At 44.6% G+C, this 13,407-nt stretch overlaps 1 protein-coding gene across 3 annotated transcripts in view; it reads left to right on the top strand.

Moving 5' to 3' along the window:
* Window positions 1–598: 598 nt before the first annotated feature.
* The window catches only part of fes (FES proto-oncogene, tyrosine kinase), a 43,419-nt gene continuing 30,610 nt past the window's right edge, over window positions 599–13,407 (top strand). For 2 of the 3 annotated variants that reach the window (XM_078532389.1, XM_078532387.1), the window contains exon 1: window positions 599–835. The gene's annotated coding sequence lies outside the window, so the exon portion shown is untranslated. Of the gene's footprint in view, window positions 836–907; window positions 927–13,407 lie in introns of those variants that run through there. The other variant, XM_078532388.1, reaches the window with a different exon arrangement.

Below are 13,407 nucleotides of genomic sequence, written 5' to 3'. Positions count from 1 at the left end.
GCAGTGGTGCCCTCCAAGTTATATATAACAATGGTCTCTCTCCCTCCTCTCTAATGGAGATGTCTACAGACCCTTGGTACCATAACAAACAAATAAAGAACTTTTATCAAACACTTTGGATTTCAAGTGCCCTCAGAATATTGTGCAACATGTTCTGTGCACTTGGCAATGTCGATTTTGCAAATGTTTTTGGAGAGCAGAGTTTAAAAGGAGTTTTTCCACCAAAAAAAAATGAAGAAATTCCAAATACTTTTTGTCCAATTTGGTGCCAGATGTTCAAAGCACCTTCTCTCCCAGAGTCAGTGTACGTGCAACAAGAGATGCAAACCAACTGATGTAAAAGTCCAGCACCTCGAGGGTTAAAAGCGTTGAAATTCGCAACTTTACAGTCGAGAGGAAGGAAACTAGGGCAGTGAGTCCGAGATGAACAAAGTGTTCATTTCGCGAAGTGGAGAGGAGAAATAGGAACAGCACATACTAGACTGAAAAAGGACAAGTTTGTTTTGGAGGTTGTGGTGGGGGGGCGGGGGGGGGGAGGAGGAGGAGGGGGTGGGATACTGGGTGGAATATATCAGCGATTGAGGGTTTAAAAAAAAGAAACTGTAGCTGATTAAGAGGAAGAATAATCACCAGGATTTACAGAGTAACTTACAAGCGGCTGCTGTCTCACCAGTTCCATCATTCCGGAGTTTAATACTTGTCCGGACAAGGGCTTCGATTTACAACCGGGGATCATTTTCCTACATAATAGATAAATTCACCAGATTACTTCAGCAAGAGAGGAACCCAGAGTAAACGAAGGAATTCCTATTCAACTCTCAGGAATCCATTTCCGGTAACTCCACGTTCTTAATAACAATTAATTTTTTTTTTCAAGCCTCCAGCCAGTAAACAATAAGTCATGGAAATAGACAAAGCGACTTGATGTGAGTTTATATCCGTTTCATTTTCCCTGTTGCTGTCGAACCGACACAATTATGCACTTTTTAACTGCTCAGGAACATTCATATGAAAGTTATAGTGGTAGAAAAGAGGCTATCATTTAATTTCTTGGGAAGGTTCTCTGAATCTGGCGTTGAAAGTGATTAGATATTTATGTTACAGGTAGATAGATGGGTGTGCATATAGCAAAGGCCTTTTTCATATTCTGTCTTAGTTGAATTTTGATCGAATGATTTGTTTTGATGTGTGGCAGACTGTGGCAATATAATGCACCAGATGTTGTAGCTTGCCACATGCTTAAACAGTCAGTCTGTATGAAATTTGCACATTTGAACTGCGAGGTTAAAAATGCCTAGCTGGACTATTCCAGATGTTGGTTGTCTGTGGAGAAGATATTTTTTGAGCAGCACTGGGCAGGTGCAGCATTGTCACAGATGCTGCCTTTTCAAGTGAGATGTTAAACTCTGCCGACAGCACTTATTTTAAGTGTCTGTCTCAACACTTATTCATTAGCTAACACCACGAGAGACATCAATAGGCCATTCGCCTCATGATTGCTGATGGGAGTTAAATGTGTGTAAAATGGCTGCTGCCTGGATGCAACAGATGACAGTGTTCAGAAGCATTCCACTGTGTCTGAAGCATTTTGCAATGTCACAGATGTGAAAAGTGTTGTATGAATTTATACCTTGTTCCAATAGGAGGCACAGCTGAGGACTTGCCATGGAGAGGCTGTGCACTGACAAGGGAGGGAGTTACACATTTAACTCTCTTTTCCACATTGCTGCTAGCCAGCAGAGTAGGCTGAAAATGAGAAGCAAACTAGCACACAAGAGCGGAATGCATGCTAACTCTCTTCACCCACATACTAGATGCATCACATTGACCTGTTGGGGACACACCTGTTTTTTTTGAGCCAGAGTTGCCCACCAAGATGCAAACCATCATGTCACGACACAGAGGAAGGCTGCCAGAACTTTGGCAATGTATGACAGGGAGCAGCCCATTTGAAGCCGCATGCTTTAATATCGCCTGATATTCTTGTGTAATAATCTTAATTCATCCCTCCCAGTTACTCACTGCTCATTATCCATTGATAGATGTGAAATCATCGGAATCTCACCCCGTGTGTTATAAAACAGTGGCAGCCTCTTGTCTTGCAAGGAGACGGTTTGCGCTGCGGTGGTCTGTGTTAAGTATCAGCTGGTGCGGTTCTGGAGCCCCACTCTGACATGGTAGTCTCTGCCCCACTTGCTGCAGGGCTGAGAAGGTGCACAATTGGCTGGCCTCTGTTTCCTCTGGGTTCTTTTCTTGGCCAGGGTGAGCTTTCCAAGAGATTAGCCGAGCTAACCTCTTCCAATGTCCCACCGGACAGTCATCCTCCAGAGGTCACAGCTATCGGACACTATCTCCCAGTTGTCAATGTCCATCATCTTCATATCTTGCTTGCTGGTGTCCTTTTAGTGGAGGTATGCATGTCCAGCAAGGCTGTGAGACAGTGGCTGGTTGACATATAGAAAGGCACAGACGGCATTAGTTTAGTAATGAGTGTATGCTGATGTAATGAGCACGCACCAGGATCTCTGAGTTGGTGACTTTGTCCTGCCAAGAGATGCCAAGGATACATCTGAAACAGCCAAGGTGGAAACTGTTCAGGCTTTTCTGCAAACTAGCATTTGTTGTCCAGGTCTTGGTACATTAAATAATCCTTGTGCTGTTTGAAACTTCTTGTATAATAGATTTTGCACATTTATCCAAACAAATTTTTGGCCCTAATTGAAAACACACACACAAAGTTCTTCCTGTGTAAGAATATTACCAGACAAGGCATCTTATTTTTAGGTACATTGCAGCTAATGGCTGATTTTAGCTCTTCCTTGACGTATACCACCAACACTTTGGGGCAGTAGTGCAGGAGTGCTGCACTGTCAGAGGTGCCCTCTTTCATCAGAAACTTTAAGGCAATATCCTGGCAGCCCCCTCCAGTGGACACAGAAGACACAGCACCTGTGAAGGGTAGGGCAGTTCTCCCAGCTTCCTGGTCAAGGTGACCTAGTCAGGGTGTCCTGGTCAAGATGTATCCCTCAACCAATGCCTAACCCAATTATCTGGTCTTTATTTAATTGCTATTTGTGGAACTTGTTTTGCGCAATTTGGTTGCATATGTAACAGTGACTGTGCTTCAAAAATACTTTGGCTGTGAATCACTTTGAACCATCCTGAGGATGTGGAAACTGCTGTAGGAATAAGATTATTTTATCCTTCCTTTAACCTGCCCCAATGTCAAAACAGTCATAGATAGACAAGGCCTTAGTTTAACTTCTCATCCAATGCATGGTGTCTCTGACAATCTATTGCTTGGGACAATCAGCTTGGTTTACGTACCAGTCCTGAAATAGGCCTCGAAACACAACTTCTGACTTCAAGTCAAACTCCCAGTTGCCAATTGTTACTCCAGTGATTGAGAATTAAAAATAATGCAACTGAGATGGTCACTGGAATCAGAAGTTGATGAATTTCCATTCCGTTTGTTCTGTAAATGTGGTTTTAAGGCTAAAATCAACCAACTTTCAGACTGCACGTTTATCTTGCTCTGAGGCAAACCATTTCAAATCGTTTGAAACCTTGCGGAAACGTCGTGTTCACTGAATGTGTTCAACATATTTAAAGTGATTCCGTTGTGGGAATATAAAGCATTACCACAAGAGAAGCTCATTCAAACTAACTCCTTCCGCAGGTCACCTACAATCTGCCTCACCATGGAACCCAACCCACCCATTAAATTTACAGGTGCCAGATCTCAGATGTGCTGGGCCAGAACTTGCCTCTTGGCAATATATTGAATTCTCCCAAATATGAGAAAATATCCTTCAGTGGCTGTAGGACTTATCTCAACTTCTCTCTATTTCCTTGCCTGCCTCTAAGCTCCATTTATCCCACCTTACACTCACCCCTCCTCCCTACATACTCACTGTGTTGAAATGAAACTTCATTGCACTGTCTTCTGCTTTACCTCATTCTTCCCCATTATCTCAAAATTGCATTAATTTCTCACCTCCCTCAATGTTGGGAACAGAAGTTTGTGGGTTCAAGTTCCACGAAAGAATGTAAGAAATAGTAGCCAGAATAGGCTATTCAATAAGATCGTGACTGACCTTCAACCTCAGCATCTTCCTGCACTCTTCCCACATCCTTTGATTCTCTTAGTACCCGAAAATCTATCAACCCCTGCTCATGACTGAGCATCCACATCGCTCTGAATACCAAAGATTGAAGTAATTTTATCTCATCCTAAATGGCTGACCTGTCTGAAACTGTGGCCCTTAGTTCTAGACTCTAGTCAGTGGAAACCTATAGGTTGACACTTCAGTCCAGTACTAAGCAAAGTGCTGTCCTGCAGATTGACAATGAATTAGATCTGAAGCTCACACTCTATGGTCTCGTGCTTGTCTCTGTTGGCAAGTCAGCTGGAAATTAAACACCTTAGGACAGAACTTGAAGAACAGGAACCAATCCTCATGCCTTGCCTCAACCGACATTACCAGTAAACAGCAAACTAACCAGTAATTCATTGCAGAGATAGCATGGGCTGCTGACTTAACACACATGCAAGTCACTACTCAACCCTCTAATACCCTGTTTTTCATTCAAGTCCACTTCTTGAGAATCCTGTTCCCCTTTCAAACTTACTTTTTCTAGAATTTAGTTCTCTTTTTTATTTGCTGCATAGTTTGACAATCTGCAGATATGTGCAGGCTGTAATTTCTTAACCTTAAAAAGAGGAAGTGAAATCTGCTGAATTTTGTTAAAAGCCTTTCAATGCCATTCAGGAATGAGCTATTTTATTTTAGACTTTAAAACTGTCCTCCCTCGTCTGCAGCAGAGATTCTGTCCAAAACAGGGGGTTCAAACTCCATCCTTCTGACTGTCTTGGATAGGGTGCCAGACAACTCATGCACTCACATTACTCACCTCCCCTTCCTTGTACCAATTTCCAGGAGGTTTAGAGATATTCCTCTGGGAAATTTTGAAATATTACGTTGACAATGCTGTGTTTAAGTTGGTTTGAGCACTTTTATACTTCACAATTGATAGAATTTTAATCTACGAATAGAGGAATAAATTGCATTTGGGTTTTCAATAGACTATCACTTCCTCAAAAGCTACTCACCAGTTACTCGCTCTGCTCAAACTTCCCTCTCAGTTCACACAAGTTCTCTATCCTCTCGGAACTCCATTCCCAAAGGCTGTACATCCTGCATCTCTCCCAATTGGTATCAGCAGTGCTCAGCTGATAGCACTTTCCCCACCCCAACCCCCACCAAGTCACAAGGTTCCAGGTTCAAACTCTTTCGAGTTATCAACAGTCACAGATTGCAACTCTTTCGAGTACAATCACAGTTCTTGGTTTTTCCGGGAGTGGGACATGAACCCACAACCCTCTGATTCAAAGGCGAGGGTGCTATGAACTGAGCCACAGCTGACACCTCTAGGTTCCAGGTTCAAGTCCCAGTCCAGAACTTGTGCACTAAAGAAGCTCCCTACTGAGGGAGTGCTGCACTACTGGAGGTGCTGTCATTCTGGTGAGATATTAAACCGAGGGCTCACCTGCCCTACTGTGGAAGTAAAAGATCCCATGGCATTATTTGGAGAAGAGCAGAGGAGTTCCCCCAGTATCCTGGCCAATATTTATCCTCTCAATCAGCATCCCAAGAATAGGTTATCTAGCCATTCTGACATTACTGTTTGTGGGGATTTGCTGTGCTGGGGTTGTCTGATGAGGAGAAGTTGAGTAGGTTGGGCTTATACTCATTGGAGCTTAGAAGAATGAGAGGTGATCTTATTGAAACGTATAAGATTCTTAGGGGGGTTAATAGATGCTGAGAGGATGTTTTCCCTTGTGGGGGAATCTAGAACTAGGGGGTACAGTTTATAAATATGGGGTCTCCCATTTAAGAGTGAGGAGAAATCTCTTCTCTTTACAGGGTTGTCAATCTTTGGAATTCTCTTCCCCAGAGAGCTGGAGGCAGGGTCATTGAATATATTCATGGTTGAGTTAGACAGATTTTTGATCCAAAAGGCTTAGGATCATAGGACTTAGGAGCAGAAGTAGGCCATACAGCCCTTTGAGCCTGCTGCACCATTCAATAAGATCATGGCTGATCTGGTTGTGTCTCAACTCCACTTTCCTGTCTGCCCCACAGCCCTTGACTCCCTTGTCTATCAAGATCTGTCTAATTCTGCTGTGAATAGCTTCAATGATCCAGCCACCACTGCTTTCTGGGGAAGAGAGTTCCACAGACTAACGACTCTCAGAGAGAAAAAAATTCTCCTCATCTTATTCTTAAAAGGGAGCCCCCTTATTCTTAAACTGTGACCCCCAGTTCTGGTCTCCCCCGTGAGTGGAAACTTCCTCCTGGCGTCCACCCTGTCAAGTCCCCTCAGGATCTTACATGTTTCAATAAGATCACCTCTCCTGCTTCTAAACTCCAATAGGTATAGGCCCAACCTGTTCAACCTTTCCTAGTCCCAGGGATGAGTCAAATGAACCTTCTCTGAACTGCTTCTAACACAATTATACCTTTTTCAAATAAGGTGACCAAAACTGTACAGAGTATTCCAGGTGTGGCCTCACCAACACCCTGTACAGCTGCAATAAAACGTCTCTATTATTATATTCCATTCCTCTTGCAATAAACACCAACATTCCATTTGCCTTCAATCACTTGCTGTACCTACATATTAACATTTTGTATTTATGTACCAGGACACCCAGATCCCTCTCTACCACTGAGTTTTGCAATCTCTCTCCATTTAAATAAGTTGCTGCTTCTCAATTCTTCCTGCCAAAGTGATCAAGTTCACATTTTTCCCACATTATATTCCATCTGCCAAATGTTGGCCCACTCACTCAACCTGTCTAATTCCCTTTGCAGACTCTCCACCTCCTCTTGCCAGTTTACTTTTCTACTTAACATGGTGACATCAGCAAATTGAGCTACCATACATTCAGCCCCTTCATCCAAGTCACTGATCTAGATTGTAAATAGTTGGGGCCTCGGGACTGATCCCTGTGGCACTCACTAGTTACAGCTTGCCAACCTGAAAAAGACCCATTTATCCCTACTTGTTGTTTGCTGTTAGCCAACCAATCCTTTATCCACGCTGATATGGTACCCCACACACCATTTAATCTTATCTTTGATCTGGCACCTTATCAAACACCTTTTGGAAATGCAAGTAGATCACATCCACAGGTTCCCCTTTTACCCACTTTCCTTGTTACTTTCTCAAAAAACCTCTAATAAGTTAGTTAAACACAATTTCCCTTTCACAAAGCCATGTTGACTCTTCCTGATCAAATTATGATTTTCTAAGCATCTAAGAAGTCAAGAGTTATGGAAGGCAGGTAGGAAAGTGGAATTAAGGCTACAATCAGATCAGCCATGATCTTATTAAATGCCAGAGCAGGCCCGAGGGATTGAACAGCCTACTCCTGTTCCTGTTTCTTATCACCTTATGTGCTGAGAACAGTGACTACACTTCAAAAGTACTTAATTGGCTGTAAGGCGCCTTGAGATGTCCAGTGGTCATGAAAGGTGCTATATAAATGTTGCCTTTTTTTTTAGTTCACCCTGGAACTGCAGCCCCACCCTATTCCCTCAGTTTCTCTCCACCCCACCATGTCTGGGAGGAGACCACGATGCAAGGGTGGATTGTGGGGAACACCATGTTGACTCCCTTATCCCAGTATGTAGTTGATTTTAAATATTTCCACTTTGTAAAGCGAGACACCAAGTGGCTGGTTAAAAACTCCTCTGTATCCTTTCTAAGTGCCTGCATCAACCAACCTTTTGTGTGACAAAGAGCACCCTGAACCTGGCCAGTGACTGAACACTCAGGAAGTTGAACGAAAAGGATCTGTCATGGTATAATTACATGCATGATCTGATAGTGGGGCTACTGTATCTTACCAAGCAAAAAAAAAATGGAACAGTGTGGCTAAGGGGAGCTCGGACTCCTGATTTGAGTCCTGATGTTTGTTTTGCTGCCTCTGTATTGCAAACCTGAGTAACTATTAAAGAAAATAAAGTTTTGCATTCGTATAGTGCCTTTCATGTCGTCAGGATGTCCCAGGGTGCTTTGCAACCAGTGAAGTATCTTTGAAATGGAGTCAGTTTTGTAAAGTGGGAAATGTGGGAGCCAAGTTGCGCACAGCAAGCTCCCACAAAGAGCAATGTGATAATGATCAGATCATTTGTTTCTGCGATGCTGATTGAGGGACGAATGTTGGCCGGGACAACTCGTCTGCTCTTCTTTGAAATATTGCCCCACCTGCATCCAGGGCAGGTAGGGCAGTTTGATGTCTCATCTGAAAGACGGCACCTCCCAACAGTGCAGCACTCCCTCCGTAAATATGGCAGCCAATTTGTGCGGGTGGCAAGCTTCCGCAAACAGCAATGTGATAATTATCGGGTCATCTGTTTTTTTGTGGAGTCCTTCATCATCAGTGAGCACCGGGTCTAGATCAGAGATTCTGTTTTATACCAGAGTTTAAGGATTCCTTGTATCTCGCCTGCCCCCATCCTCCTCCTGAAGACTGCACTGAGTGATCTCTACCTAAAGGAAACAGGAGATGTCATTCTAACTATTAACTTTCCTTATTTATACTTTCTAATTGTTGAAGTTACGCTGTGTGAGATTAAAACAAAGATATTGGTGAATCGTACTGAACTACCCTGATACTGAGAGTTGCATTCACACAGCACCTCGTCACTATTTATGTGCATTTGCAGACTTGCACGTTCATGTCTGTTTGTGTGTACTTATGTGCATGGTGTTTGCATTTGTGTGTGTTTTCGAGTGCAGGCATTGTGTATGTTTTGCCCCTCCCTTTGTCCTGTCCTTTTCTAAATGCTATCCTGTATTTTTTTTCCGGTTCTGTAAGAAGGTAAGATTAGCTTGTTTGTTCCCTCTGTGGATGCTGACTGACCTGCTAAATGTTTGCAGCATTTTCTGCCTTTGCTGCTCATTTTATTTTCTGTTCCCTGGCACTTGGACCCTTCACACTAGTGAACAAATTACTTGAAATCGATTCACTTTGCAATCCGTTCCAGTAACACGATCACTTGACTGCACACGAATGGAATTCTCTCTGTGTCTTTTCTTCCCACAGCTTGAACAGTTGCTCTCTTGCATATCCAATCAGCAGCATTTTTTGGAGCCTGGGAGTATGAAAGCTTCACATTCCTGACCACAGGGGCTGTTTATGAGCATGCACCTCCAGCTAACGCTTGCCAAACGGGGAATATCGCAACTAATGATGGGAGGCAGCTGTTCAAACAGGGACTGGGCTAGGGAGTTTGGTGGGTGAGGATGAGGAGAGATTTGACCAGGTGCAGAGAGCTGGGTGCTTTATGTCTGAGTAATGGATTGCGCGGCTAGGCAACGCCAGATGGTTAGGGTTGCCAACACTACAGCATGGCCCCGGAATCTCCAGGAATGGAGGATTAATCTCCGGAATTAACCTGCAGCCACAAAACCCGGGAGAAAAACGAACAGGGGCGCGAAACAACGTGATCTCTTCTCAACTTCCCCAAACGCCTTTACTTATTAGTCACAGCGATATTGGACATGGCAGACCATAAGCTGTTTGAGCCACGCAGTCAAGACTAAGCCAATCGGGTAACAGAGCTGTTCCCCTTTCCGATTGGCCGTGGAAAGGTGATGCGCCTGAGGCGAGAGCCAATGGCAGGATGTGGGGGCGGGGCTGGCTTGAGCTGGGAAGTCATGTGACGTAGCCTCCAGGATACCCAGGCGGAGTTGGCAACCCCACCAGGTGGCCAATGTGAAATTGTCGCCCAACTGTTGGAAGCCCTTCTAACTATCCTGATTTCACCCTTCGGTCTAACTTTTCTGGGTAGGAGCTGGAAGCCAGGGCCCTACCTGCTTTCTGGAGAATGGTGAATCTGATAGTCTGCCATGCAGTGTCAATTAAAGGTGTGCGAGTTTCCTCCTCACCAACAGATACTCAGACAAATGTCCTTCTTGTTGACCTTAAGATATATCATTTAATGGACAGATGGTCCTCATCCCTTCTCATTTACCATGCACTGCCTCACTGTCACTACCACCAGGAGTCGCTGTGTTGAGTTAAAGAGGGTGGAAGTTCATCTTTCCCCAGCTCAGTGAACCTGGGGCCAGGTGCAGTTACCCCCACTCACCCTCCTCCCACTCCTCCCTTGCCTCCCTTCCCACCCCCACCCACCGTCACAGTTCTGGATGAGAGCAAGCAGCTCATCATCAACCACGAATAAAAAAAATAGACCGGCTTGTGTTTCTATTGCCCCTTTCGCCACCTCAGGGCACTTCAACGTGAAGCCAGTGAAGCACTTTTTGAAAAGCTATTGCTTTTGTAAGACTCTCAGCAACCAAACAGTGCACAGCAAACCCCCCAAAACAGAAATGAGACAAATCAGCAATTTGTCTGCTTTTCATGATTTTGGTCGAGGGCTAAACATTGGCCAGAACATAGGACAGAACACTAGAACAAAAGCAAAATACTGTGGATGCTGGAGATCTGAGATAAAAACAGAAAATGCTGGGGAAAAAAAACTCAGCAGATCTGGCAGCATCTGTGAAGAGAGAAAGAGTTAACGTTTCAAGCCCATTTGACTCTCGTATGAGGCTCTGAAGAGTCGCAACACGGATCCGAAACGTCAACTCTGTTCCTCTCTTCACAGATGCTGCCAGATCTGCTGCGCTGGTTCAGCATTTTCTGTTTTCGTTCCGGGGGTGAACTCCCCACCCCCCTGCTCTTCTTTGAACAATGCTACGTGAATCTTTTCCTTCCGTCTGAAAGGGCAGAAAGGGCCCACAGTTTGACATCTCGTTCAAAAGACGGCACCCTCAGCCTTGTAGCACCCCACTTCGTGTTGGCCCTGGTGTTAAAAAATTTGGGGTGGAATTTAGACCGAGTTGAAAAGTGAGGGTGCTGCTGACCAGGCTGACATCTAACAGAAAAAGGAAAAGTTGGTGGGGAGGTGTTGGAGACAGAGAGAACCATGAGCAACAGCAACCAGACAGCAGCACTTGCTGCAGGAAATTGCACCAGCCTCGTGGTCAATTCAAAGGCATTTGGCCCTTGAGTCTGGGCAGAAACCTTTTTCAATTTTTATCAATTTGGTATATAAGATGAGGCAGCAACAAAGCCGAGATGGTATCTCACATCCTGTGACCAACAGCTTCTCTGCGCCTGCGAGCTGTGACTTAGCGCTGGGTCACAAACAGAGGCATTGCAACAGAGTCTGGACTGAAAGGAGAAGCAGCACAAACTCTACGCGCCTTCAAGGGGTGACCTTACATTAAAATCGGGTGCTCGCCCTACACCAGGTGCCAGCTGCTCTGGTGGGAAAGTGGAGTTGAGGATTAGCAAATTAGCCATGATCCCATTGAATGGCGGGGCAGACTCGATGGGCTGAATGGCCTACTTCCGCTCCCACATCTTATTGTCTAACACCCAGTAACCACTGTTTGATCCGAGTCTTATCTGATCCCATGCTGACTGAGTACCCCTAGGTAATGATCATTCCAGAGGTTAAGATTGAGAAATAGTAAGGGAAGTCATTGTACAAAAATAATTCATTGATGTTCTGTAATTAGATCATATAATTGTTCAGTCTTCTAACAGTAGGACATTATCGTAAAGGTTAATTGCAGCCTGTTCTGCGCCATTTTTATATATGCTTACACTTGAAGATTCACTTCATCACTAAACTGGAGACTCCTTTGTTGTTTTGGAATCCTCTCATCTCTTGTTGTGACATGGTGGGGAGCGCTCACACACCTCCGAGGCAGAAGGTTGTGGGTTCAAGTCCCACACCAGAGGCTTGAACACAAAGATTTAGCCTGACACTGAGTGCAGTAATGAGGGAGTGCTACATTGTCAGAGGTGCTGTCTTTTGGAAGAGATATTGAACAGAGGCCCACTTTGCCCTCTTGAGGTGAATGTAATAGACCCCCATGGCACTGTTTCAAAGAAGAGCAGGGGAGTTCTCCCCAAGCCAATGTTTATGCCCCAACCAACATCACCAGGTGATAAGGTCATTATCTCACTGCTGTTTATGGGAGCTTGCTGTGCACAAATTGGCTGTCACACTACAACATTGACCGCAGTTTTAAAAATAATTAATTGACTGTAAGGCCATTTGGCACCTCCCGAGGTTGTGAAAGGTGCTGTGGAAATAAAAGTCCTTTCATTGTACGGTGCAGGGTCAGACGTGATCTTAAAAATTGTGTTCTCACGGTTTCCTGTTCCAGTTCCTGAAATTCAAGTCTTTGTTAGTTCTGCAAGTGTAACTGGCTTTCAACTAAATAAATAGTTCTAAGCTTCCTGAAGCCGGCTGCTTTAATTTCCAGTTCCTCCTCTGCTGTTGTGAGGTAGCGCTGGGGTACAGAGTCCTCAAGGGCTTAGCTCCCAAATACCTCGTGCAAATAAAACTTTCTTCACGTTAAAAACTCAGGTGGGATTCTCACCTGACCTAGAGAGCATCCCACCCACTCCCATTCCAGTTGTTTTGGCATCCATGCATATTTTAGCCAGGCAATCACTGACTGCCCAACGCATCCATGTATAATCCAGGCTGACAGTCCAGTGCACTACCAAGAGGGTGCTGCACTGGCAGAGTGTCAGTAATGAGGGAGTAAAAACAGAAAATGCTGGAAAAACTCGGCAGGTCTGACAGCATCTGCGGAGAGAGAAACAGTTAACGTTTCGAGTCCGAATGACTCTTCTTCAGAACTAAAAGACAAGTAGATATAGGACGATATCTGTGCTGTTTAAGGGGGGGATGGAGCAGGTGAAGCTGGATAGAAGGCCAGCGATAGGTGGGGGCTAGGGAGAGATTGACAAATATGTCATGGACACAAGACAAATGGGGTGTTAATGGCAGTGGTGAAGATTAAAGGAGGTGCTGATAGTGGCATAAAGGTAAGATAGCAGAATGGGATGTGTTAATAGCAGAACCAGGGTCAGCGCTGTCTGAGAGCACAACATAGAACAAGTAATGGATGGCCCTTCTGGGGGTGGGGTGAGGGAAGGGAGTGGTGGTTGGGGAAAATGGGCGGAAGAAGGGATTAAAAAGGGGGGGGATAAAAAATGGGGAAAAAACAATGAATAAAAATAAAGAGATAAAAATAAATTTTAAAAAAGGGATCAGAAAGGGGTGAGGATAGAGGAGAGAGTTCATGGTCTGAAGTTGTTGAACTCAATGTTAAGTCTGGAAGGCTGTTAAGTGCCTAGTCGGAAGATGAGGTGCTGTTCCTCCAGTTTGCGTTGAGCTTCACGGGAACATTGCAGCAGGTCAAGGACGGACATGTGGGCATAAGAGAGGCGTGGGAGATGGGTCAGACTCGGTTGAGGGCCCTGTCACTGCGCTGGGCGGGAAACCTCGGATAAGGAAGAAG

This window comes from Cetorhinus maximus, chromosome 30 (assembly GCF_964194155.1).
Source record: "Cetorhinus maximus chromosome 30, sCetMax3.hap1.1, whole genome shotgun sequence".
NCBI classification, from domain to species: Eukaryota; Metazoa; Chordata; class Chondrichthyes; order Lamniformes; family Cetorhinidae; genus Cetorhinus; species Cetorhinus maximus.
Note: the sequence above shows the minus strand (reverse complement) of the source record. Positions and strands in the feature narration are given on the sequence as shown.